Raw genomic sequence first — 25929 nt, 5'->3', positions numbered from 1 at the left:
GATCTGGAAAACATCCCCCAGAAGTTAAAAATCATAAAGAAAATCACTTAAAATGTTGTCTTTAATGATGGACATGACCCTAAAGCACCTATGTGCCTTAGGTATTAATAATGTGAAGACATCATGAATAATAGGGCACTACATCTTTTTTACTAACTTCTATTTTCTTGCTTGTTTTATAATGTATATAATATATTAGTACAATAACACATGTATATAACTTTTTAAAATATACACACAGAGTTTAGGAATATAGATGCCAAGTTTTTTAAATTTTTAAAAATTTTTATTTTTTTATTTATTTTTAGAGATGAGAGTCTCACTATGTTGCCCAGGCTGGTCTTGAATTCCTGGGTTCAAGCGATCCTCCTGCCTCAGTCATCAAATTTTTTGATAGGGATATGCCATCAACAAATAATTGCTTTAGGAAACTAATGTTTAAAACTGACATACCCCTTGAAACGTTTACATTTTGACACACTGGGTTTTCAAACAGTAAATACTTGTAGAGTAAAATTAATAAAGTTGAATTGAATATTCAGATTCAGAAAAATTGCACCCTGAAAGTAGGTCAGAACAAGCTCTTAAGGAAATTACTAATTGTGCATTTATTTTTATCTGTTCATTAAAAACAGATTCCCTTAAAGGACCTTGAACAGGTAAATACCTAGTTTTACTGCCCTAGCCAAATAACTATCTCAAAGTAAAAAAAATTCATTTGCTGTGAAGTACATAAACACTAGGACTTTCCTCTAATTCACATCACTTTTTCTTCTAAGGATGAATGAACTATTACCATGTACTGCACAAATAATCTGACATTGGTCAGGGAAAAAAAAATAAAATAAAAGTATCATTGAATTGTAGAGTAACAGGTACTTTTCCCATTCTTATAATCTCCCTCATCATTAAATATTTCCACCTGGTCACTAGCAGTAATACAGTACATATAAGACTACTGATATCCATCTTTATCAAGAATCTAATCCATCTACTGAAAGTAATTTGTACTGCATATGAAAGATACTGCCCAGGACTTTACAGAACAAAGGGCACAGCAGCAGACCAGTTTAAAAGACAGGACTGCTCTCTCCACCTCTTATGAAAGGCACACGTGCTGGTCGTTTGCTGTATCAGTGCCAACTTCATGACATCACGGCAAGAGACACAGCTTTTCTATCAGCTCAACATACGTGAACCCTCCATTCACCCCATGAATGATCACACACCACCGTGACACTACTGCTCAGCATTAAATTCCTATCTTTGACACAGGACAGAGAGTAGCATCTGGGTTAGGCCAGAATGACTTCCTTGAAATCACATGACTTTTAAAAAGTATCAAAAAATATTTAAGTCACCGGCATTAACATTTGACATATGACTTACTTTAGGGACCAAATGAGGTTAACAATTTCAATTTTCATTAATCATAAGATGTAAGATATAGACAGTAAAATGACCTATTTTGTTTCCTCCAACATACTTCATATGATAGCTAAATGGTATGCATTCAAAAAACTTGATTTAAAAGTTGATTTGGGGAACAATCAGGCTGGGTCCATGAGGCCAAGAGATAACATACAATGGAAAGTACCATTTTACAACCGTTCACGGTGTAACCAAGTCAAGCACTTCACCTAACAAAGAAACGGGCTACATCACAGGCTCGAAACTTCAGATAACTTTACATTCACCCAAGGTAAGAGTGTGAATTTAAGTATTGTCAATCCACCAAAGCCTTCCTGTAACTTCCATACCAACTAATCTCCTTGGGCAAAACAGAGCATTGCATTGGATTAAGTGTATTTACAACCAACTGTCTATGTAAATATAAGAGATGCCAAATACTAGTAACAGAACTAAATTAGCCTTGCTGATTTTGCCCTGTCTTCCCAGTTGCTTAGCAACTGATTCAAAGTAAAAATTAAATTAAGCAATTCAAATGTAAGGTTAAATTTTCCAATTTGGAGGCTCCATATTGTCCTTTGCTATTTGGATGGAACAGCAGGGAAAATTAAATTTCCACTGGGTCCTAATACAACACTAAGAATATAAATATACAGAAACAGGAAATCCAGCAGGAGAGTACCATCTATTCCGGTGGAGGGGAGAATGTATACATGTAGGTATCTGTGTGTACACACACGCACACACACACGCACTGTGGTTTGATCTCGCCCCAAAGAAATGCCACAAAGAGTACCTTAGGTGATAAATGTTCTTTCAGGCCTTTGAGGAATAAGCTAAACTAAGCTTTCAAAAAACTACTTTGGAATATTCCAAAGCTTTAGCATATGCCACGTTGAGTTGGCAAAGGAGAGTTTAGCTAATGGGGGGCTGGGTTACATGTTAAAGGGCTGGGTGGGCTAGAAACTGGACAGAACAGGCCACAGGCATCTTCCAGTGTGCAAAGGGGGTGTGGAGCCTGGTTGGAGGGAGCACGCTCAACTGTGCTGGGTAGAGGAGCTGAACTATCAAGGCAGGACTTGTGGGGCACCGCTGAGAGAAGATGGGGGCAAGTGAAACACAGGTATACTCCAAGCACTCTGGGATGGGCGCAGAGGGACGAGAGAGAGCAGAAAAGTCAGTAGACCTTTGGAGGAATCCACCTCAGTGACTATCAGAGTAAAAGCTGCTGGAACCGCTGAACTCCACTGTGTCCACACCCTCCTCCCCATCTCTACAACTGTCACCTCTAGAGTGTAAGGTCCCTGAGGGCACAGACTTCTGTCTGCTTGGTATGCTGTGGCAATCCAGGGCCCAGGAACAGTAGGAGCACAACCACGGGCTTGAATTAGTGATTTAAGTGAGCTACAATCCCTAGGGCTCCAGAAACAATCGCAGATACGTCCTCTAAAGTTCACTTCCCGTTCTAGACTTCCAATTATCACCGGTTCAATTACTATTTATTAAAATGCCTACTCTGTGCAGGTGCAGGACTAGGGGCTGAACATACAACATAAACTAGCCACACAAGTTTCTTGATACACTCCTAGTGACAGAGACGAACGAGTCAAACCTACAAGTTGGAGTACAGCATGTTCAAAGTACTCTGCAGGCAAGATTTGTATCGGGACGCAGTGCGGCTGAGGCGGGGAAGTGGTGTTTCCCACAGGGGCATCGGGAAAGCCAACTCTGGGCCTGTGGCCTCTGGACATGGGGTGCAGGATGGGAAGGAAGGGGCCAGCCTTGATAAAAATCTGAGGCAAAGTCTTCCAGGCAGAGGGAATGGCAAGTGCAAAGGCCCTGAGGTGGAGGAAAATCCCGACAGATTGGTAGACTGAACAGAAAAGAGGGCCTGGCAGGAGTCGGGCAGCGAGAGGTGCAGAAGACACGGTGAGAGGCGGGCAGAGGGTGCACCGCACAGGGTGTGCCGGCCACGCAGGGGGACTGAGTTCTGCTGAAGCAGTGGGAGAGCACTCAAGGGCTTCAGGCACAGTCAGAGCCTGGTCTGGGTGATGCATCTAAGGGAGCTTTCTAGTAGTGACGGTGCCCACTAAGAAGGGAAGGCTGGGGAGGGGTGGGCTTGGGGGAGAGGAGTGGACACCAAGAATTTCATTTTGGCTGTGTCACTTTGAGATGCCTACGGAAACATCCACACTGACGCGGTGAGCAGTGGGTAGGCCGTCCATCAACCAGCAGGACGAAAATAGAGAACAGTCAGTTATTTAAGGGTGCAGGGGATGGGGAGCAGAAGGAGAAGAGGAAGGAGGGGAGTTGGAGAGGAGAGTAAAGTTGAGGAAGTCAGCATTACAAATGCACTGCGGCAATCCATAGGGGACTAGGGAGACCCCCAGGCTCCCTCCTCAATTATAAACAGTATGTTAATCTAAGCTTGAACGTGATTCAAAGCTTTCATAGGGCAGAATCAAGACCTTTCTACTTCCTTTACCCTCTTCCAAAACCAAAACAAAACAAAAACGCAAGGAAAATAGAAACAAAAAACCCAACTCCATCTTCTAGAAAACCCAAAGCCATCTTCCCACGTTGCAATAAATGAAGACGGAAAGAGGATGGAGGAGGAACTTGGCAGATGAAGCAAAGCGAAGCCTGTGCTTCTGCAGAGGGGCACCGATAAGAAGCAACTAACTGGCCCTGCAGAGCCCTAAGGGCTCAGGGACTGGAGGCTCCAGGCAGCATGGGGGGCACGAGCGGGAGGAGGAGCCTGCAGGGGGAGATTGGCTGAAAACACAGAGAAAAGCAGTTATCTCCCCATGTCCACCCACCCCACACAATCAAGACAACTATTCCTTCTCGAACCCTGCAGGAGGCTGAATTTCTGGAGAAAATGGACCATCGAGGCTCTGCAGCTGCACAGACCGAGTACAGTGAAGGCATGTAGGACTGAGGAATGGAAACAGAAATAAAGGGACTAAATGAAAATCCACACGTAGGACAGGAAGATGCACAGGCTCCACCCCAGCCAGGCCCCTCTCCAGCCGAGCATCCAGAACCCGGTCTGCCAACTACAGCCCAAGGCCCAGATCTCGTCCACCGCAGCCCATTTCTGCATGGATCAGAAGCTAAGAATGGTTTTTACATTTTTAAATAGTTGGAAAAAAGTTTTTAAAAAGTAATATTTATGACATGTGAGATTATGTGAAATTCAAATTTCAGCTTCCATAAAGAAAGTTATAAATCTCACCAATAAAAAAATTTGTGGAAGCATGTTTTCCCTCTTGTCAAATAACAATAACAATAATAATAATGATATCATCCTCAATTTTGTCTGTCTGGCCCCTGGAGGATCTCTCATGAGGAAAACAGCTTGCTGCCTGATCACTTTTGAGTGAAACTCACCTTTCCACAAGCCCTAGCCCATGGCCACAGAGCATTCAATCAGCTCTGTGGGCTTCACTCTCAAACCTCACCAGGCACCCAAGGTCAGCAGGACACGTGATAAAAATCTTCCAGCATTAAAGACAGATATGAAACAACAGACACAAATAACTGAGGAAACAGAGACAATTACAAGGAACAGAAGAAATGGTCAAAAAAGAAAGCAACAAAAACTATAATTAATATCCTCAGAGGTAAGATTGGAAATTATAATCATAAAGCAAAAAAAAAAAAAGGCATGGAATTTTAAAATGTGCCCAAATAAGAACTCTGAGAAATTTAAAATGCAATGACCAAAAGTTTTAAAGGTACTAAGTGTTGGAAACTAAGTTGAGAAACTTTCCCAGAAAGTAAAAAACAAACAAAAAACACAGAGAAAATGGGAAGGGGAGGAGGAGAGAAGAGAAGAGAGGAGAGGGGAGGGGAGAGGGGAGAGGGGAGAGGAGAAAAAGGAAGGGGAGGGGAGAAAAAGGAAGGGAAGGGAAAGAAAGAAAAGAATAAGAAAGAATTAACAGATTAATCCATAGGCCCAACATCTAGGAGGAATGTCAGAGAAAGAAATGGAAGGTATAAAAATAATCAAAGAAAAATACAAGGAAATATCCTAGAACTGGAGGCCATGACTCCCCACGTTGAATGAACCCACAAACTCCCCAGCATAAGGTAAGGAAAAAAGGACCCACACACATCATTGCAAAACTTCAGACTGATAGGACATGGAGAAGATCCTTAAGGCCCCCAGCAAGAAGAATAGGCTCAAACAAAAGAAAGGGAATAAGAACATGAGATATCTCACAGCAACCCTGGAAGCTCAAATATAATAGAGCAGTGTCTTCAAAATCCTGTCTGGAAATAATTCTCAACCTAGAATCCTGAACTGCATTAAATTAACAAGGCACGAGAGTACAGTACAGTCAAGACAAAACCAAGAAGCTGCTGGAAGTGGTACTCAAAAAAAACTATCCTCTCCAGTTTTGGGTGAACAGTCATTTGGTTATCAAAGAGGTTGTCCTGGACCAGCTCAAATGTCAACCCTTGCTCTTTGGCAGAGATAGTACTCTTAATTCTGGTCATCGGTGTCACAAATAGATCAGGTGAAGAAAGTCCCACAGTGACACTGTGCAGGGCACATCACCCCACCACAACCTGGAGCAGAGAGACAAAGGACTCCAGGGACAGAAGACAGTGGTGAGGCACAAGAGGGACAGATCTTCCCATCCATCTGCCACAGGGAAAACACAGTGAGGTTTCTGGAGAGAGGGAAGACTGAGTAAATGCTATAGAGGGTTATGCAAATAAAGAAAACCCAGACTACCACTAACGCCAGGGGAAAGCTGCATATTAAAATCCAGTGTCTTTGGCTCCATGGCAGACAATATTTACATGGTCATAAAAATATTAAGACTGAGTATTGGTTTAGCACCCCCCCCCCAAAATGGGATATAAATCTAATGGGAAGATGGAGGAAGAACAAAGAAGTGTCATAAAGCCAACTTCATCTATAAAAACAATAAGCTGACAAATGGTATTTAAAATAGATTAATCTACAGACATCAAGAGATGCACGTCACCTAGAAACACAGTGGTAAATACCAGAAGAAAATGTTAAAATATTTGAAATTGTTGCCTCGGGAAAGTGAGAAGGCGTGAGATGTCAGACTGTTATTTTTATTCTGTATTTTGTCAATATTTGACTTTTTTGTGGTGAAATTTGCATAATATAAAATTAACCATTTTGAAGTGACCAATTCGGTGGCATTTAGTACACATACAACATTGTGTAACCATCATCTCTATCCAGTCCAAATAATTTTCACCACCCCCAAAAGGAAACCCTGTACCTATTAAGCAGTTACTCTCCATCCCCCTCAACGCCTCATGTCGGGCTGTTGAAAGGATATGCATGCACCAATGAAAATATGCAAATTTTTAAGCTACCTTTTGGTACTCAAGTGATGTTCAATTCTTGCTGAGAAATCACGTTACAACTACAGACTGACAAAAGGTAATAAAAACTGGATATTATGGTTTGAATGTTTGTCTCCTCCAAAACTCATGTTGAAATTTAATTGCCAGCATAATGGTATTGGGAAGTAGGGCCTTTAGGAGATGATTAGAGGGCTCCCCTCTCATGAGTGGGTTTACTGCCTAACTGAAAGAGCTCGCAGGGGCGGGTCTCTCTCACTCTTCTTCTCTTCTGCCATATGAGCAAAAGCATCCCTTCCCTCTGGATGATGCAGTGTTCAAGGCGCCATTTTGGGAGCAGAAACCAGGCCCTCGCCCAACGCCAAACCTGCTGGTGCCTTGATAATGGACCTCCCAGCCTCCAGAACCATGAGCCCATAAATTTCTGTTCATTATAAAATACCCAGTCTATGGAATTCTGTTATAGCAGCACAAACGGACGGAGACACTGGATAACGCCAGGTATCAATGGGGACGTAGAAACCTGTCTGCACGGCTGATGAGTGTAGCCACTGTGGGTGGCAACCTGGCATGAGTCAAAGTAACTACACACACACAACTAGAACATACAATCCAGCAATTCTGCCCCGGGGCCCACATTCCCAAGAAATCCTCACACAGGTCCCCAGACCTCATACATCCACACGCAGAAGGCCGTTCTGGGGAAGGGAGTGACGAGAAGGCACACCAGCTCTCGCAGACCTGAAGGCGACAACACCTGCATCATGCATCGTCAGCATAACCAATCACATGACGCCACCACCAAGCAAAGAGCTAAGAAACACAGTTCAGCTGTGTGCTCAGAAAGAAGAAATGTATTTGCTGTGCACCTAGCCAGTCCCTGCTGCAGTGTGTCCTTCATGTTAACAAATAATCCATTTTATTCTCTCTTAACACACCATCCCCTGGCCCCATCCACTGGTTGAGTTGAAGCAATTAGACACAGTCCCTTTTCTTACCGAATTTGAACTCTTCAAAACTATCTCATTGACCAAAAAAACAATCAACAAGCTACCATTGTTTTAAAAATTCTTTATTCAGTCAGCATTTATTATATAAATGCAATTTTACATAGGGTGAGATCAAGGGGCAATATCTATGAGCTACAAATATAAGAAATTTAAGCGTTGAGCATAGCTTGCCTTTTTTTTTGAAGAGCATAAGAAGCAACAGAATAAAAATTTCAGAATTAAAAGATAATGTGATTAACATAAAGAAAGAGGAGTATTAACTCCCCACCAAGGGGGTTAAGATGTAAAAGTAGTAGTGAAGGGTAATATAAAATAAGCCATATTTTAAGAATTTTTCCAACTCAAACTTATTAGACCATATTACCTCATGTGAGTAGGGCTTAACTGCTTTATTTCTTATTTTGTCCCCAGTACGTTCAGTAAATATGGGGCCAATGAATAAATGCATGGATACTCAAGGTGGAAGAACAACCTAAAACAGCAGTTAGCAAGAGGAAAACCTGCTCAAATTTCCAACAAAAGCGCTCTACGACCAAGTAATTAACTCCAGTTCACTAGAAGAGGAAACCAGTAAAACACTGTTGTGTATGCTGCATGCTAATCACATTTCCCAAGCCATGACAGTAGGCTTTTGAAGTGACATTTTCCAATTGGGGCTGGCAAATAAACCTTCCATTACCTGCCTGCAAAAAATGTAGACATTGTTATTAAGAGACAAAGGACAACGAGGTAATTTTTTCCCACTTCAGATAATCAGATGCTTTCTCTAAACAGAAAACCCAGGCTGACAACACCCAAGGCTGCCGCCCTCTGTCTTTAATCATTACTGCTCCTGCCTGCAGGACCGTCACTCACAAACACCTTAATAAACTGGAAATACACATAGAAACTTCCTTTTTGACCTACTTTACCTTGGGTGATTACATTTTTATTTACCTGTTGGCCAGGCTTATTGAGCATGAATCAGCTTTCACCCAGGGAAGGGCAGTCACAAACCAGTTCCCAACCAAGAGTCCCAGCTAAACTGCAGAGTTACTGATAAGACGTATTTCACACTGCTGGCAATGGAAACAAAGGCTTTCGCCATCACCAAAGAGAACGCCAAAAAAAATAAGACACAAGGAATCTGGAGACCTGGCTTTCCACCCTGGTTGCTCTGAGCAGCCTCATCCAGGTGACGAAAGCTCTCTGTGTCCACAACAGCTCCTCCCTCGGGACACGTCCCGTGTGGAAGCTCAGGTTGTACGTCATGCAACTAACAGAAAATCTGGATCTGGAAGCATTAAAGTGTTCACCGATTTGGAATCTGACTGACTGGGCTGAAACCCCAGCTCTGTCACATGTCAGCCATAAGATTTGAGGGGAATTACCCAACCTCTATCAGTTTTAGTTTCTTGCCTAAACCACAAGGGCTAACTCACAAATTAACTTAAAGGATGACATTAACTACTTCTCTTAAAGACCTTCAAACAGGTCCTGGCCCAGGGTAAGCAATGAACACAGCTGCTGTGGAATGACAGGAGGGATAAGCTAATGGAAACTCATACTGCATTGCGACGCAGGAGGCCTCCCTGCAAGAAAAACTGAGCTACTGCTACACACAGCAACGTGGACGAATCTCACAAACATCATCAGAGTGAAAGATGCCAAAGCAAAAAAAGAGTTCACTTATACTGAATGAATCTATTTATATAAAGTTCAAAAACAGGCAAAACTAATCTATAATGACAACAGGCGGCAGGGAGGGGCAGTATTTTCTGGGAAGAGGCACTTTCTGGAGGACTGGAAATATTCCCTACCTCAGTCTGAGTGGGGGGCATGTGGGCATATAGGTCTGCAAAATTCCACCAAGCTATACATGAGCTTTGTACATTTAGGCGCACATACACACATACATATGAAGAGCCTCAATAAAAAATGAAAATGAAATACTTTTCATGTTATCATGAAAAGAAGAATGATCTTACTAATAATGGAAAAACAAGTTTTCCCTTCATTTAAAAGGTTACCAACAGTGTCTGATTTCCATCGCTGGAAAAACATGCTATGTTTTTTCAGGGTTTGGGGTTATGGGGTTGTTGGTCTGTGATGGAGAAGAGGAAAAGAGGAAGGGAGAGAGATTACATCATCAACTCCCTCGGTTATCTGTGTCACCCATAGGACACTCGGGCAATGGGTATTCCCTGGCCCAGTGCCCAGAGGGCCACAACAGAGAGAGGCTTTTCCCTGATTCCCTGTTCTACTCATATAGATTTATGACATTAGTAAGCAGTGGTTTAAAAACATAATCTCTAATGAAATGATATGATGTGTAATATGAGCTTCAAATTAATCAGGGAGAGGGAAGTGAGAGGACATAGAAAAAACAAGATTGGCCAAGAGTTGGTCATTGTTAACACACTGACTGCCACACTAGAAAAAAAAAAATTTACCTGGGGCCACAGTGTTTTATTGAAACAAAATGATCCTTTCTAATTTGTTATTTTTTTATTGTTTTCTGTGTGTGAATTATATGCAATGCAATCCATGTTTTTAGAATTGTCAATATTAATTATAACAATAAGAACATCAACAAGTAAGATTTTCACAAACCAACTGCAAAGTTTTGCTTTACGTGGCCCTGGGCTCAAAACTAGCCTGAGTTAAATACAATTCACATGGCGGTCAACGTGTTAAAGGTGAGTGCTGACTACAGTCATCCCTCAGTATCCCTGGGGGATTGGTTCCAGGACCCACTGGATACCAAAATCCACAGATGCTCAAGCCTCCAATACAAAAATAGTGTGGTTTTTGCATACACACCTATACACATCCTCCTGAATACTTTAAATCATCTCTAAATAAATTATAATACTAATACAATATAAACACTATATAAAGAGTTATGTTTTTATGTGTATCATTTTTTACTATAGTGTTATTTTTATTGGTTTTTGTTCCAAATCTTTTTGATCCAAGGTTGGTTGAGTTTCACGGATGTAGAACCCACCAATTTGGAGGGCCGACTGTACATGAAGAGTCATTATACCATCATTCTCTCAACTTACACGTAGGCTTATATGTTTGTATAACAGAAAGTTTCAAAAATCATCTATAAAATTTTAAAGTATGAAATTTTTACAAAAACAAAACAAACATTCAGTGGGAAGGAAGGAAGGTCCAATTTGCCGATCCACCTGAAAACCAACATATTCTGGAAGGAAGGACAGGACATAGCCAGATGAACCTGTCAAATAAGAAATGCACAAAAAAATGAGAGAATGTCCTGCTGTAAGCCAGGTTGTGAACAGCAAACAATACTGTGCACTTTGAGTTAAAACCCCTTGCTGTAGAACTCTACATCCTCAGCACCCCTCAGGGTTAAAGGCAAATGAAATTTCACCATGCACAGCCTGGCTATTTCAAAAATTACAGCACTTTGGAACCTCTGAGGATGTGAGACATTTTCTACAAAAGGGCACTCTGAAGGCCTGAAGCAGCTGGCATGAAAGGAGTTACATAAGCTACAGGATTGGTCATCTCGAGATCCTCCTGGAAAAATACTTTTCCCATTAGAAACTCCCATTACACAAAGCAAAAACAAACTGTTTCTCTTGAAGTAATTTCATTTTTCCTTTGTTCAAACATTTATTATATGCCTGTGTGCAGGAGATAAAGCCAGTAAAACTTGGACCCAAGTGTCATCTTGGAGACAGAGGAACCAACAGGTAACTCCAGGGTGTTTGGAGCACAGAGGGCACCTCACCCCACCCAGGTAGAGACGGGAGAGGCAGGGAGAGAAGGCTCCTTGTTGGGCTTTGCAGGACCAGTGGCCAAGCCAAAGGGCAGGGCAGGAAGAGGGATGGATGACATACAGAGACCGAGATGCCAGAGAAATCTGTTGCATTCTAGCCAGTGCAACAGCCCCGGAAGGAATTTACTCTTCTGTGCAGTGGGCCAGACCTCTTGATACGGCCCACCGTCTAGAACAGAAATGGCCAGTGTAGCCGACTGCTGCCCTCCTCCCTCCTGTCCCTGGACTGGACATCGCCCTTGGACCACAACGTCTTTTCCTCACTTGTTCTCCACATGGGGTTCAAGTCAACACAGCCAGCTAAACAGAGCTGTCACTACTGCTTTCAGACAAGGACCAAAGGAAGGCACCGCGCCGTTCACCTTGTTCGCTTCCGTTCTTTCCTGTTCAAGACGTGGTGACCCAACCCTGAGCACCTCAGTCCTTCCCCTGTATCCCAGCACTTCCCAACCAGCCCCTGCCGTGCGTGCGTGAGCCGGGCCACTCTCACACAGCTCTGACATGTCTACATGCTCAACATACCCTCAGTGAACAGTCCTTCCAAAGAGACCCTTTCGCTGACCCTATGCCCAACAAAAACGAACTAATCAAACAAATTAGGACTCAAAGACATCACATACGTACCCTAAACAAAGAGAAAAGTCGCTTTCTTAATTTATCTCATGACCCATGTTTCCTTTACCAACACTTTATTTTTATCGTTGCCATCACAGCCTACCACCCAGCAGCCTTTTTCAGTCAAAATATCTGCCAAGTACAATGACTGTCAAACTTTCTCTCTCCCCCAGAACACCCACCTGAAAAATACAACGTGTTCCCACCCCAAATAGTGGCTTATAACAGGAGACATTCTCAAGGAAGGCACCTCGAGAACGACCCCCACCCTCAAAAAGCTGATAGATGACAACAGGGTTTCTCAACACCCACCGACACGCTGGGCACCATGTGTACGTCGACGTGGGGGCCGCCTTGCACACTGTAGGGCACTTAGCAGCATCCCTGGCTCTACAGGTGAGCCATCAGTAGGACCCCACCCCCATTGGTGTCACCATGGCCAAGGGACTTTATTAAAACAAGATGCCTGGGTGGACAGTGTGGGCCTAGGATTACTCATTTTTAATAAGTTTTCCAGGTGATTCTAAGGCAAGTGGCCCCCAGCCACACTTTGAGACACACTGACCTACAGGATAATTGAATTCTAAAAACAGTACTTCCCAAACTTTAATGTGCAGTCAAATCTTCCGGGGATCTTGCTAAAACGCAGACTCTAATGCAGTAAGTCTGCGGAAGGGTCTGAGATTCTGCATTTCTAACACGGTGAGGCAGAAGCTGCTGGTCTTGGACCACTCTGAGTAGCGAGGTTCTACCCGGCTCCAGTCACTAACAGCAGTCAGGGTGGTGGTTCCCAAGTCCCGTGGGGGCACAGCTCAGCTTACTGATGAAGGCCTCAGGCATGACTGCTGCCTGGTGTGGGGGACAGGCCATGAGCCAGGCATGCCAGGCCTTTCACTTGGCCCGGCCACCTCTCCAGCTGCATTGCTTCAAAATGCTTCCTGCACACATACCTCACTCCGGCCATCCCAGTTTTTTGTTTTTTTTTTTTGAGACAGAGTCTCACTCTGTTGCCTGGACTAGAGTGCTGTGCCTAGCTCACAGCAACCTCAAACTCCTGGGCTCGAGCAATCCTCCTGCCTCAGCCTTCTAAGTAGCTGGGACTAGAGGCATGCACCACCATGCCCAGCTAATTTTTTCTATATATTTTTAGTTGTCCATATAATTTCTTTCTATTTTTAGTAGAGACGGAGTCTCGCTCTTGCTCAGGCTGGTCTCGAGCTCCTGAGTTCAAACAATCCTCCTGCCTTGGCCTCCCAGAGTGCTAGGATTACAGGCATGAGCCACCATGCCTGGTCCCAGCCTTCCCAAATTCTTTACAGTTCTCACAAATACGCATCGTATATCATATATCACTCTTCTCTGCCTTTACCGAGTCGTTCCTTCCCTCTGCCAGCATCCGTGCCATTTTCCACCCTTCATCGCATGCTTTACGCTCACCTCACAGCTCGGCTCCCACGGGGAGACTTTCCTGCCCTCCGTCCTACCCACCCTACCGCACGCGGCTCGTCCTTCCCTCCTCCAATCCCAAACAGCATCTGCACTAGTCCTGCCTTACGACATGTCTACGCAATGGGTACGGTGGCCATTCAGGACTCATGTCATAGAATCAGAAAACATCTTTGTTTTCCACTGCTGTTTTAACATTTTATTCAGTGGGGATGGTTCTTTCCGTTGTTACTGGATTAAAAAGAAAAAGTTGGTCAAGCCTCTGGCAACAGCGAGGGTTACAAACAATGCCAATCCAAAAATTAAAAGCATCTAGACTCACTATTGGGAGCTTTGTATTTCAAGCTGAGATGCTCCTCCCCACGCCCCTTCTCTCCTTCCTGCCTCTCGCCCCCACCTCCCCCACCTCTCCCTGTTGCTGCTTCACCTTCCCCTCCCACCTGGGAGGAGGCAGAGCGCACGGGGACAGATGAGTGACGAGCAGGGCAGGACAGGTTGGCTTCACACTCTAGGCCTCCATGAAAGATGCTAAAAGCTGCCTTTTTCATTCACGGGCACTCTTTCTCGGATTTTTGTTTGAAAACAATTGCAAACTTACAGAAAAGTTGCAAGAGTAGCGGTACATAGACTACTCTATACCCAGAGTCACCTACTGTCAACCTTTTGCCCATCTGCTCCACCATTCCTATTCTCTCTAGATGTGCACATACACACCTACGAAATAATCTCCTGAACCATGTGAGAGTCGAGTCATACACATCATGCCCTTATTTTAGTGTCCACTTGGAAAGAAATAGGGTTATTCTCTGATATGGCTACAGCACAGTTAATGTCAAGAAATTAACACGATCACACGCATTCATCTCCTCTACGGTTCACATTCCCATTTTGTCATAGGATCCGAAATTGTCCTTTCTAGCACTTTCCCCCTCCAGTCCAGGATCCAGTTTAGGATCAGGTACTGCATTCGGTTGTCTCATTTCTACAGTCATTCTTTGTCTTTTATGACCAGGACATTTTTGAAGAACACAGTCCCCGTTTTAAAAAAATAATAAATTGCTCCTCATCTGGAGCTTGTCTGATGTTTCCTCATGGTTAGATTCCAGCTGGAACGCCACACAAGGAGTACCGTGTCCTTCCTGGGGCGTCACATCTGAAGACTCGTGGTGCCCATCTGTTCTTGCTGTCACCTGCCCAGGCATCCTGGAGATCGGCCTGCCATCTCTAGAGGCCCCTCCACTACACTGCCCCTGTTCTGGCAGTCACAGTCCCCCCTTGGCCACTGAAGAGCCAGCACTCCACCCCTAGGTCTTCCTCCGTGCAGGGCCCCTTCCAGCTAAGATGACCCCCTGTCAGCTCATTCACACAGGGCACGTATCTGGCAATGGAAAGTCATGAATTCTTGCTCTGGTAAGATGATGCCAACACAGCAGAAATGCTCCCTGACTCTGCTGTTAAACGCAGCTTGATACCCCCCCTTTCATCCCCTAGACAATCTCTTGTCGGAATCAGATACCCCCTATCTCTTCCCAGGCCAGGGAGACACATAACCACACTCCAAGTAATCCAGTTTTACCTTCTAACACCCTCTTAAATACCTTGGCCCATCTTCGGGAATGTAACATCCTTTGCGTCTTCGAGCCTCAGTCTTACTCCCATCCTCCCCACCAGACCTCCCTCCCACCTCCACAACTCTGCGAACGCCCACAGCACCGGTCCTGCGCCTTACTCACCACTGTGCTCCAAACGGCCTGGCCAGCACGTAAGCCTTCAATGACCTCTGATAAATGAATGCACCTCCCATCTAAAATATATCCCCAGACACCACTAGAAAACTGTCAACCAAAAAAGCAGGTTCTGCCTTATTTCCTTCCTCTTTACCTCTTTTTTCACTTGTTTGTCCAAAGTTGATGCTTCATTATTTTATTTGATACATCTGTTGTTATATTTGCATGCTTTGTTACCAGTAAGCTTGAACATTTTTCACATGTAGTCATTTTTTATTAAGACATCACTCATATCCAAGAAAATTCAGAGTATAACTCGGCTGTTTTTGGAAAATTCAGAGTTGGTACCACACCATCACTATCCAATTTCAGAACATTTGCATTGTTCCCTCCCCTCCAAAGAAATCCTATACCCATTAGTAGTCACTCCTCCTTCTCCTCTCCCTTCGGAGCCTAGCAACTAGTAGTCCACTCTCTACCTCTACGGATTCTGGCATTTCACATAAATGAAATCATAAAATAGGTAGTCTTTTGTGACAGGCTTCTTTCACGCAGCATGTTTGTAAGATTCACCCATGCTGTAGCATGCATCAGTACTTCATTCCTTTTCAAGGCTGAGTAATACTCCATTGTGAAGCTATGCCACTTTTGTTTATCCATTCATCAGTTGATGGACATCTGAGTGGTTTCTACTTTTTAGCTATTATGAATAAAGCTTCTTTAAATGTTCATGTACAAATTTTTACACAGACATATATTTTCAATTATCTTGGGTATATATCTAGGAGTAGAAATCTGGGTCATATGGTAACTCCATGTCTAACTTTTTGAGGAATGGCCAAACTGTTTTACAAAGTGTTTGCCTCATTTTACAATCCTATCAGCAATGTATGAGGATTACAATTTCTCCACATTCTCACCAGTACTTAGTATGGTCCATCTTTTTTACTATAACTACCCTAACGATTTCTCACTGTGGTTTTGATCCGCATTTCCCTAATGACTAATGATATTACGCACATACATAAAACATATTGCATGTGTTTATTGGCCATTTGTATATTTTCTTTGGAGAAATGTCTATTCAAATCCTTTCCTCATTTTTAAATTCAGTTATTTCTCTTCTTATTGTTGAGCTGTGAGAGTTCTTTATATATTCTTGATACTAGTCCCTTACCAGAAAAATAATTTGCAAATATGTTCTGCCTTTCTGTGAGTTGACTCTTCACTCTCTTGATAATATCCTTTAAATTACCAAAGTTTTTAACTTTGACGAAGCCCAATTTATCTAATTTTTCTTTTGTTGCTTATGCTTTTGGGGTCATATTAAGCACCTATCACCTAATCATGAAGATTTATACCTATGTTTCCTTCAAGGAGGTTGATAGCTTTAGCTCTGAGATTTAGATCTTTAATCCATTTTGAGTGAACTTTTGTATATAAAGCAGATGTCCAACTTCATTCTTTTGCATATGGAAATCCAGTCATCCGGGCACAACTTGTACATTAGAACATTTTTCCCCATTTAATTGCTTTGGTACCTATGTTGAAAACCAATTGTCCATAAAACTATGGGTATTCTTCCCCTTTACTTCTAACAGGTAATGAATGTCCACCAAACCCTCCCCATACTCAACCACCAGAAACAAAGAAAAAGAATTTCTCATTTATTTTGTAAAAATTCTAAAAATTCACTAAGAATTTATTTATTCCATGTAACACTGAATGAATTTTTCTGAAGACCACAAAATCATGATGTGGTTTCATGAGCTGTACCACACAACTGAAAAATTAAGTGGTGCTCATATTTTTATTTCTCCCTTCCTGTGATGTGATGGCTACTGACGTTCTGTGGGACTCACTCTTGGAGAGCAAATCAATCTTAGAGGGATGGCCATAGAAATTAGCTCGTATGACACAATCCTGACCTTCCAAGGAAGGTATCTACCATTATTAACTTTACATTCCCAGAATGCCACCCTTCACACTGTAATCTCCACATGACAATTCCTAAACAGCCCACGGACTATCATTTTATGTGGAAGACATATAAACACTCACATACATTTGTCAAATGCCAGGAAAGTGTTCTCGATTTAGGAGCTCAAAACTAAAGCTGTTTCACAACAGGAAGGTCCACAGAGATGTTGTTCTTTCTGAGCTCCAGCCTGTGGGCCTCAAAGAGCCCACCCACATTCCCCCAGCAAGGCCACCCACAGCAAAACCTGGGGGCGGGCGTCTCCTCAGAATCACAGAATCAACGTAAGACCACTAAAATCCTCAATGCCAATTCTAACCCACCAGGGAACTTGAGGGATGTGTGTGATAAATGGCTGTGGGGACCAGAAACCAGGGGCCATGATGTCCACAAATCTGCCTCGACTGGAGACTAAGGTATGCAATGAAACAGTGCAGACCCATAAAAAAAAAAAAAAGACTAAACTATCGTCATGCAACATCATGAATGAATCTTAACGTCACTATGCTGTGTGAAAGGAGTCAGACAGAAGAGAGGACATGTTGTATGATTTCATTTATATACAAAATTCTAGGAAATGAAGTTGATCTATAGCGATGAAGCAGTTGGGGTTTCCTAGGGGCATGTAAGGAAGAGGGGAGGTAGGGACTACAGAGGGGCAGGAAAAGACCTCTGGAGCTGATGAAGATCTTCATTCTCTTGATTGTGGTGCTGGTTTCACAGATGTATATGTGTATCAAAACTTATCACATTGTACATTTTTAAAACGTGGGGTTTATTATATGCCAATTATACCTCAATAAAGCTATTAAAACATACACACAAAACGACTGTATCTACTATCGTACAACAGCGCGTACTGACATGCAAACCTGACACTGTCTACGCCAAGCCTGATTCCGTGGAGAGATGTCCCCTGCTAGCATCAGGGAAGTCAAGGCCAGGACCCCAAGGACCCCAACTATAAAAATGCCACCACTGAGTAGGTGGAGGTATCAGCCAATTACTTTCATTCAACAATTTCCATTTTCAGAACTGATTACTTCTCTTGCCCATAGTTTTCATGGATCAAGTATGCATCACAAACCCAACTGCCTACAGCAGCCACCCAAGAACTGCAAGGTGAGGGCCAGAAGAAGTACTAACAGAGGGATGTCAGCAAACCACACAGTGCTTGTCTCCTCAAAAGGGGAAAGCTGCTACTGAGTTTCTGACACTTGTTGCCATCCAGGAATGCCAATCCAATGTGGCTAGATCTTCCGTGTTTCCCCCCAAAAGCCAAAACTTTCTTTTTTGGTGTAAAATCTCTAAAATTGTAAGGGTAAATGAGCTAACTCGATTTTTAAAACACTGAACAGGTTAAACAAAAGACAAGTATGAGCAGGAATCAGCCTATGGGCTGTTGATTTGCAACTGTAGATGGCGAGACTACAAACACAGGTTCTGGGTTCAAGACAGACTCTACCTCCACTAGCTCTGTGACCTTAGGCAATGTTTCCAACCTCTCTGAGATCCCATATCCATACCAGCAAAATGTGGCTGACAATAAAGAATCCCCCTCTGAGGACTGTAGAAAAAATGAAAGGTTTTATACACAGGAAACTCTCAGTAAATATTTTCAATACCAATCTCCAAATGAGATTTTTCCAAAAATAGGTGATGGCCGGGAAAATACACACAGACACACACACACGGACACACACATACACAACTCATCAGTAATGATCCTATGCACTACAGCCCACACTAGGACCTTTACATGTTTGACCTTTATTTTTGGAAGCCACGCTGTAGGAGAGATAAAGTGAATATGGCCACTTTGAGAGGTACCAGGATGCCAAGCTTGACAATGTTCTCAGAGGAAAGGGCGGCTCAGGGAAGTTGAGTAACCTACATGAGACTGCACCTGAACTGAAGCACCCTAATCTAGAGCCCAAACATTTAGGTGTAATTTTGGAAACTTCGTTTGGACAAAGTTAAGACAATTTATTTTACTGTAAGACTTCATGGAGCCTTTAATATTAGGTCATTAAATATGAAATGTCCAATTTTGAATCAAAAGTGTAGTTTATTATATCTCAAACAAGAAGCAGGAAAATTAATCAAAGTATGCACCTAAATTATTGACAGTTTTGCCATCTTAATGGGAGCTTGTCTATACCAACAGTGAAGACGCCTGGAGAGCCTGGATGAAATCGTGAAAGGCATTTTCCACAGCTTGTTGGGAACTGAATATTTTTCCTTGCAAGAAGTGGTCCAAAGCCTGGAAGAAGTGGTAGTCGGTGCAAGGTCTGCTGAATACAGTGGATGACAGAGAATTTCTAAGTCGAGCCTCTGTAGTTTGAGCAGCTTGTTTGGGTGACATATGGTCAAGCATTGTGTTGCAAGAGGATTGGCCTGTCTCTAGTGACCAATCTCGGCTGCTTAATCGCAAGCATCCTCCTCATCATTTCATCCAGCTGGTTGCAGTAGACATCCACTGTAATCGATTGACCAGGTTTCCTAAATCTGTAGTGGATAATACCAGCACTGGACCACCAAACAGACATCATTAGCTTTTTTTTGACGAATATTCAGTTTTGGACTGTGTTTTGGCCCTTCATCTTTATCCAACCATTGTGTCAAACGCTTGTGATTGTCAAAATGAATCCATTTTTCATCACATGTAACAATATGGTATAGAAATGGTTCACCTTTATGTTGTTACAGCAAAGAAAGGCAAGCTTCAAGATGATTTCTCTTCTGATGCTAGTGTAATTCATGCAGTACCAATCCATCCAGCTTCTTTACCTTGCCCATTTGTTTCAGATGGTCCAATATTGTTGGAATAGTAATGTCAAACACACGCACAGGTTGAGATGGATTTGCTTCCACTACAGCTTTTAGCTCATGATTATCCACCTTGTCTCAGGTTGCCCACGTGGCTCATTTTCAAGATTAAAATCACCATGATGGAACTTCTCAAACCCTCAATGCACTGTGCATTCAGTAGCCACATCCCTCCTAAACACTTTGTTGATATTTCCAGCTGTCTGTGCTGCACTGGTTCCACAATGGAATTCATATTCCAAAATAACATGAATCTTTTGACGTAGCTATGGTTTCACAAAAATTTTTTTTAAAAAACTGTGAAAGATAATCACAAGCCAAAATGTGTGTTTGAAAGACAAAGGATGCACCTTCACAATAAACATAAAACAAGACATGTCAAAGTGAAATGTCAGAGATAGCGACTTAGTACTTAATAACCAAATATATCTCACCTGCTTTATGAACATCACAAAGATGGAGGTGATAACCACGTTTCCTAAAATTTGTCTGCCTTTATGCTTTAATTCTCCAGTCAAACTGAAACACATCCAGGGAAGCCAGTGGGGAGAAGACCTCCTTGCTGCACTCAAGAATCATGCATTATCTAAGTAGAGAGATTTGACTGTCACACATGTGCAGAAGCCAGTGACAGGTCACATAGGAGGCCTTGCTTCCTTACAGCCAGGGGAGAGGAGAAGGATGGTACAAATTTTAACCAGGAGGTGACAGTGAAGCTCGGCCTGCCTTGCTATCCAGAGCCATGCAAGGCTGCACAGACCTGGCATAGATGCTGAAAGCCCATGCCACGTGCCAACCCACAGACACAGAAAGAAGACTCTGCAGGGCATCAGTCACAGAATCACACAGCAGGGGACGCATCACAACCCAGCTCTCTGAATCTGAGTCTTCTAACACTAATAGCCTCCCAATGCACACGTCTCTATGGATGTCTGCAAAGCCAAGTGCAGGCATCAACACCGGCGAGAAGACCATTGTGACTTTGTGTACTTTAGACTCCAGCCAGACATCCAGGAGCGATCTGCCAAGCTAGGAGGTGGCCTGCAATGAGCAGCAGCTAAAACGGCTCACACATCACACAGGGTCAGAGCCTCCAGATAAGAGGGAACTAGCACTTCACCTCTAGCCAAACTGGGTCACTGGCCATTTCCGAAACACAGTTTCCTCTCTCTCTCACTCCCACCATGTTACTCATGTTCCTCGGGGCCTAGAATGCCCTCCCCTGCCCCATCTCCTTGAAAACAGGACTCAAACGCTCCCTTTCCTCGGTGACACCAGCCAGAAGTCACCTATCTCTGCAACTTGGACAATTCCACGGCCCTTTTTTCTTCTCTCTTAGACTTCTTACATATGGCCCTAGATTACTGTCTCATTTCTCTACCATACTCCGAGCTTTGTGGGGGCTGAAATGATGTCTTCATCATCTCCATATACCCCAAGCCCCGTAAAACCTTGTTCACTGCTCTGCACACATGGACACTTTACTAATAGGAGCTTCACTTAAAAAACATTACCGTAGCAAAATTTGCCAGCTGGTGGACTTCAGGCCAAATCTAGCTCATGGACAATGCTCTACCTGGCCCGTACAATGTTTTGAACAGATTTGTATTAATTGCCACTATTTTTACAAGCGGGCAATTTCACATTAAAATCTACCTCCACAGCTTTTCATTAAAAAACAAACAAAACAAACCCAGGTTTGGCAACACTGGGCCCATATTTCTGCATGGCAGCAAGTGGTTGGAGGTGAATAAGAAGACCCCTTCAGACAGGCCACACACTTCCTTTTCTCTTTTGCCCCAGTCCTCAGCAAATTCACTCACTCATTGCTCTGCAGTCCTAACTCACGCTTGCTGAACGTAAGTAAGCAACAAACCCCTGTTGACGTGTCAACACACTGAGAGTATCAGCCTCTAAAAGGTGACATATTTTTACCGACCCAGAGAAACAATATAAAGTCAACCTGTTTTAATGTGAATTCTAATCACATTCCCATTCCCCGCTGGAGTGATTTCTGGCTTGCCCTGTATTACGAGCATGGAGCAGCTGCTGGGTTTAGACACTGACAGGCTATGTTAATGAAAGGAGACTGTGGGAAGACCAGCAACTAATGAGCAGTTCTGATCCCAAAGAAGCTGTCTAGGATTTCAGGGAGGAGGCAGATTTCCATATATTAGAATTAAAAGGATCCTAGCAAAGAGGCAGGCAAATGACCCACACAACTCCAAACTGAAATGGTGACACTTTACACCTTTATTACAATAACAATTTGGTTCCGAGAACCAAAAACCCACCTGCAACCAAGTTACTAAACCCTTCAGACCATAAATAAACCTCATGTTGTAACCCTGCCCTCTCTAAACAAGAGATTAGCAAAGCACAAGTATCACTTTGTGTAAATATCACCCATGTGGGATGATAAACTATTATTTCACTCAGCTAAAACATCTGAGATTTGGAACCAAAGATTATGAAATATAGAGTAGACATAAACATTATTAAAAACTAATACTTTAAGAGCAGGAGAGAAACACTCATGGAAAGAGTTTATCTGTTTGATTACGGACTTGGCTTTCCACCATCAAGGCAGACCCTTTACAACAAACTTTAGGGACTTTTTTCCCAATTCTTGGCTTATCAGGGAATTTTATGGTAGGGACTCAACTGAAATACAGATACCAACTTAAGCTTGGTGAGCTTTCCGAGATGCAGAGAACTTTTTAGAACAGTACTCGTCTGTAATTTGGGAGTTTCACAGTTCTGTAAATGTTGCCGGTACTCACAGCGGGGCCCTCACAGATCAAGGGGTCTGGATTTCATTCTGGTCTCACCCTGATTAATTTGGGGTGGTGGGAGTGGCAGGGCAGGGTGCACTTGGGTAAATTCCAAAGAAAAACAAACATCGACCACATTCATCTATGAAATGAGGGTGACACTGGCCTTTGCGACGTCAGAACACTCTGCCACAACCACGCTACCCACGTTCACTCAGAGGTCACCCATGACTTAAGTGCTAAAGTCAACCGACTTTTCAGACGGCATCCTCCCCAGTCTTGGCACAGTGTGACACCTTCGTCACTTCCCGCTGGAGCATCCACCTCCCTGCCATCCCCAATCCCCGACTCTCGGTGCTGCTGTCTCTTTTAGGCCTCTTCACTGTTTCCTTTCTCTGCTTCTTAAAAACATTCCTAAGCCAATGCCCCCGATCCTCATATACAAAATGGCCAAAATTAACTGTAACATAGACCAGGTCCACTGCTACGAGCTTTATTACGGTATCTGCCTTGACAAATTCTCCTAGCTACCTTTGGAGCTAGGTCCCATTATTATCACCATCCTCACGTTACAGATGAGGAAACTGAGGCTTAGTAATTAGCCCAAGTTATACATCAGGTAAACAGGAGCCCCGGAGAAGGAAAACCAAGTCTCAATCCAGAATCTCCATCCTCAATCACTCCGCTGTCACTTCCCCCTCCTCAACCAGGCTCCCATGAGTGGTAACATCCATACCCTCGTTTCAGCTTTAACTTCTGTGGCAGAGACTGTTTGCTGCATTCTCTCAGTACCCACGCCCCCCTTCTTCCTTACTAAAGACCACTTTAGCATGGGAGACGGCAATGGCCCCAGGTTGAAAACAGCACCACCACACGCTTCCCAGCCTCACGTGCAGATACCACGTGAGGCGGCCAGTGGGGCAGTGGGGCTTTTGGCCAAGGGTTTTAAAAAGAAGACTCACTCGGTGGGTAGGTTCGTCCTTTTGCCCTTTCCTCTTTCCTGCTTCCTGGAATGTGAACGTGATGGCTGGAGCTAGAGTAGCCATCTTAAGATAAGGAGACACCCTGAGAACAGGCCCACACTAAGGATGGGAGAACAGAAAGAGAAAAGAGACCCAGCTCTTGTTAACCACGTAGCTGCCACACCAGACCACACTGCACTTACCTGAGATAAAAATTAACCTCTATCTTGGGTTGGGTTCCCCAGAAGGGGTCCCTGGCACAAAGACTCACATACAAGTGATATATTAAGGAAGTGCTCCCACGATTAACCTAGAAGGAAGCAAGACAAAGGGAAGGTGGGAAAGCCTCTAACGATGGAATTTTAGGCAAAATTCTATGAAGGACAGCTTCAGCCTGATCCTATGAGGAACTCTGGAAAACACAGTATGCCTCCTGTTATCCTGACCTAAGGCTGGGCTGCTGGGCTTTCATTCCTCTGTACCAGTCAGTTCCTGGTGAGGGTGGGGAAGGACAGAGACACCCTGGCATTTTGGGGTCTCTGAGTCTTAGGACAAAGTAGCTGTACAGCCCCTGGGCAGTCCTCTGACAACGAGCCAGGGGCTTGGGCTGCAAGAAGCAAATGCCCACAAAACCAGGGAGAAACACGTGGGGATCCCAGGGGACCCAGGCAGAGCACTAAACATCCATCCTGTTTAAATCCCTGTGGTTTGTGTTTCTGTTACAGGCAGCCAGCCCACATTCTCAGCAATGCAGCTTCTTAGCTGAAGACATCCCCATGTCAGCATCTCCAGCACTAACCTCTCTTCTGAACTCCAGAATTTAAGTGCCTACAACGTACCTCCACATTTGCTCACACCTCAGCCTTCCAGGATGCGGCCAGCTGACATCTGCCTCATGGCCATGGCAACATGAACCAGCCTCAAATCATTCTCTGTCCCTGTCCCCATCCCAAATCTTCTCCTTCTCCTAACCATCTGTTTTGATTAACTCTACTCTCCTGCTAAATCAGGAAAGAATGCTTAAAATTATCTTCACCTTCTCTCTCCTACCTTCTACCTATGGCCACCTCCACCTTTCTTGCTGCCTCTGCCATGGGTTCTGAGTCCCAACATTTCCCCTATCTTCTCCCACAGAGCCTCTCCTGGCAGGCTCCCTGGCTCCACGCTCCCAGCTCTCGGCAGTGTTACAGACAGCCAGCCCCAGCGGAGGTGGAGAACTCATCAAAGTCACTGCCAAGAATAAAGGTGCCTCCAACCACATTTCCAGCTTCTTCTCCCACCTTGCCCTGCGTGTCTCTAATAACACATCTTTTGCACTGGTCTCTCCTGGTATATTTTACAAGTCTGGCTAGTATTTATTTGATCATGCTTTATAATGGCACTATAATATTAATAAAATAGACTTACTCTTTCTCTTTTGTAGTATTCTATATGCCTGAAGGGCAGCATAGCCCCATCTTACCTACTTTTGCATTCTCTCAAGGAACCTGCACCTGAAGGTTACATGTAATTATTCAATTTATGTTTCTGAATTGAATTCAAAGCTTTAAGAAAAACATCTGTTACCATCCCCTTGTGTTCGCTCCTGGAAACCTCAGCCCTTAGATAAACTATAAAATACAACCCAGACTCGGCTCCTAGGTAAATTATAAAATGCAACCAACTCTGATCTTTCACCCTTTGGGGGGCTAACATTCCTTCTCTTACTGTAAATGAAGGGAGTGGTCTCAATGACAACATAAAGTTGTACAGCTACAAGTGACCTTGTCTAAGCCTCTTGTTTACAAACACAATAGTTATCCAGAGAAGGTAAATAACACGTTCACAAAAACACGTAAATAAATGTCACATGTGGAACCTACAGGTAAAGCACCAACAATGCGTTCGTTAGTCACGGCACCGAGTGCCAAAGCGACGATCAGAAGAGCTGGAATTTCCTTCAACCCAACACCACACCTTGCTGTTCAATGACTTAATGAAGAAGCACTTAGAGTCCTATGTCACACACACAAAAAAGAACAGCTAAA

The 25929-nt window shown here is 43.5% G+C and overlaps 1 protein-coding gene across 1 annotated transcript in view; it reads right to left on the bottom strand.

The window, feature by feature from the left end:
• The window catches only part of ITPR1 (inositol 1,4,5-trisphosphate receptor type 1), a 320526-nt gene that overhangs the window by 206748 nt on the left and 87849 nt on the right, over positions 1–25929 (bottom strand). The gene's annotated exons all lie outside the window — the stretch shown is intronic.

The sequence above is a fragment of the Eulemur rufifrons genome, chromosome 7 (genome assembly GCF_041146395.1).
Source record: "Eulemur rufifrons isolate Redbay chromosome 7, OSU_ERuf_1, whole genome shotgun sequence".
Classification (NCBI taxonomy): Eukaryota; Metazoa; Chordata; class Mammalia; order Primates; family Lemuridae; genus Eulemur; species Eulemur rufifrons.
This window is presented reverse-complemented; position numbering and strand designations above follow the sequence as displayed.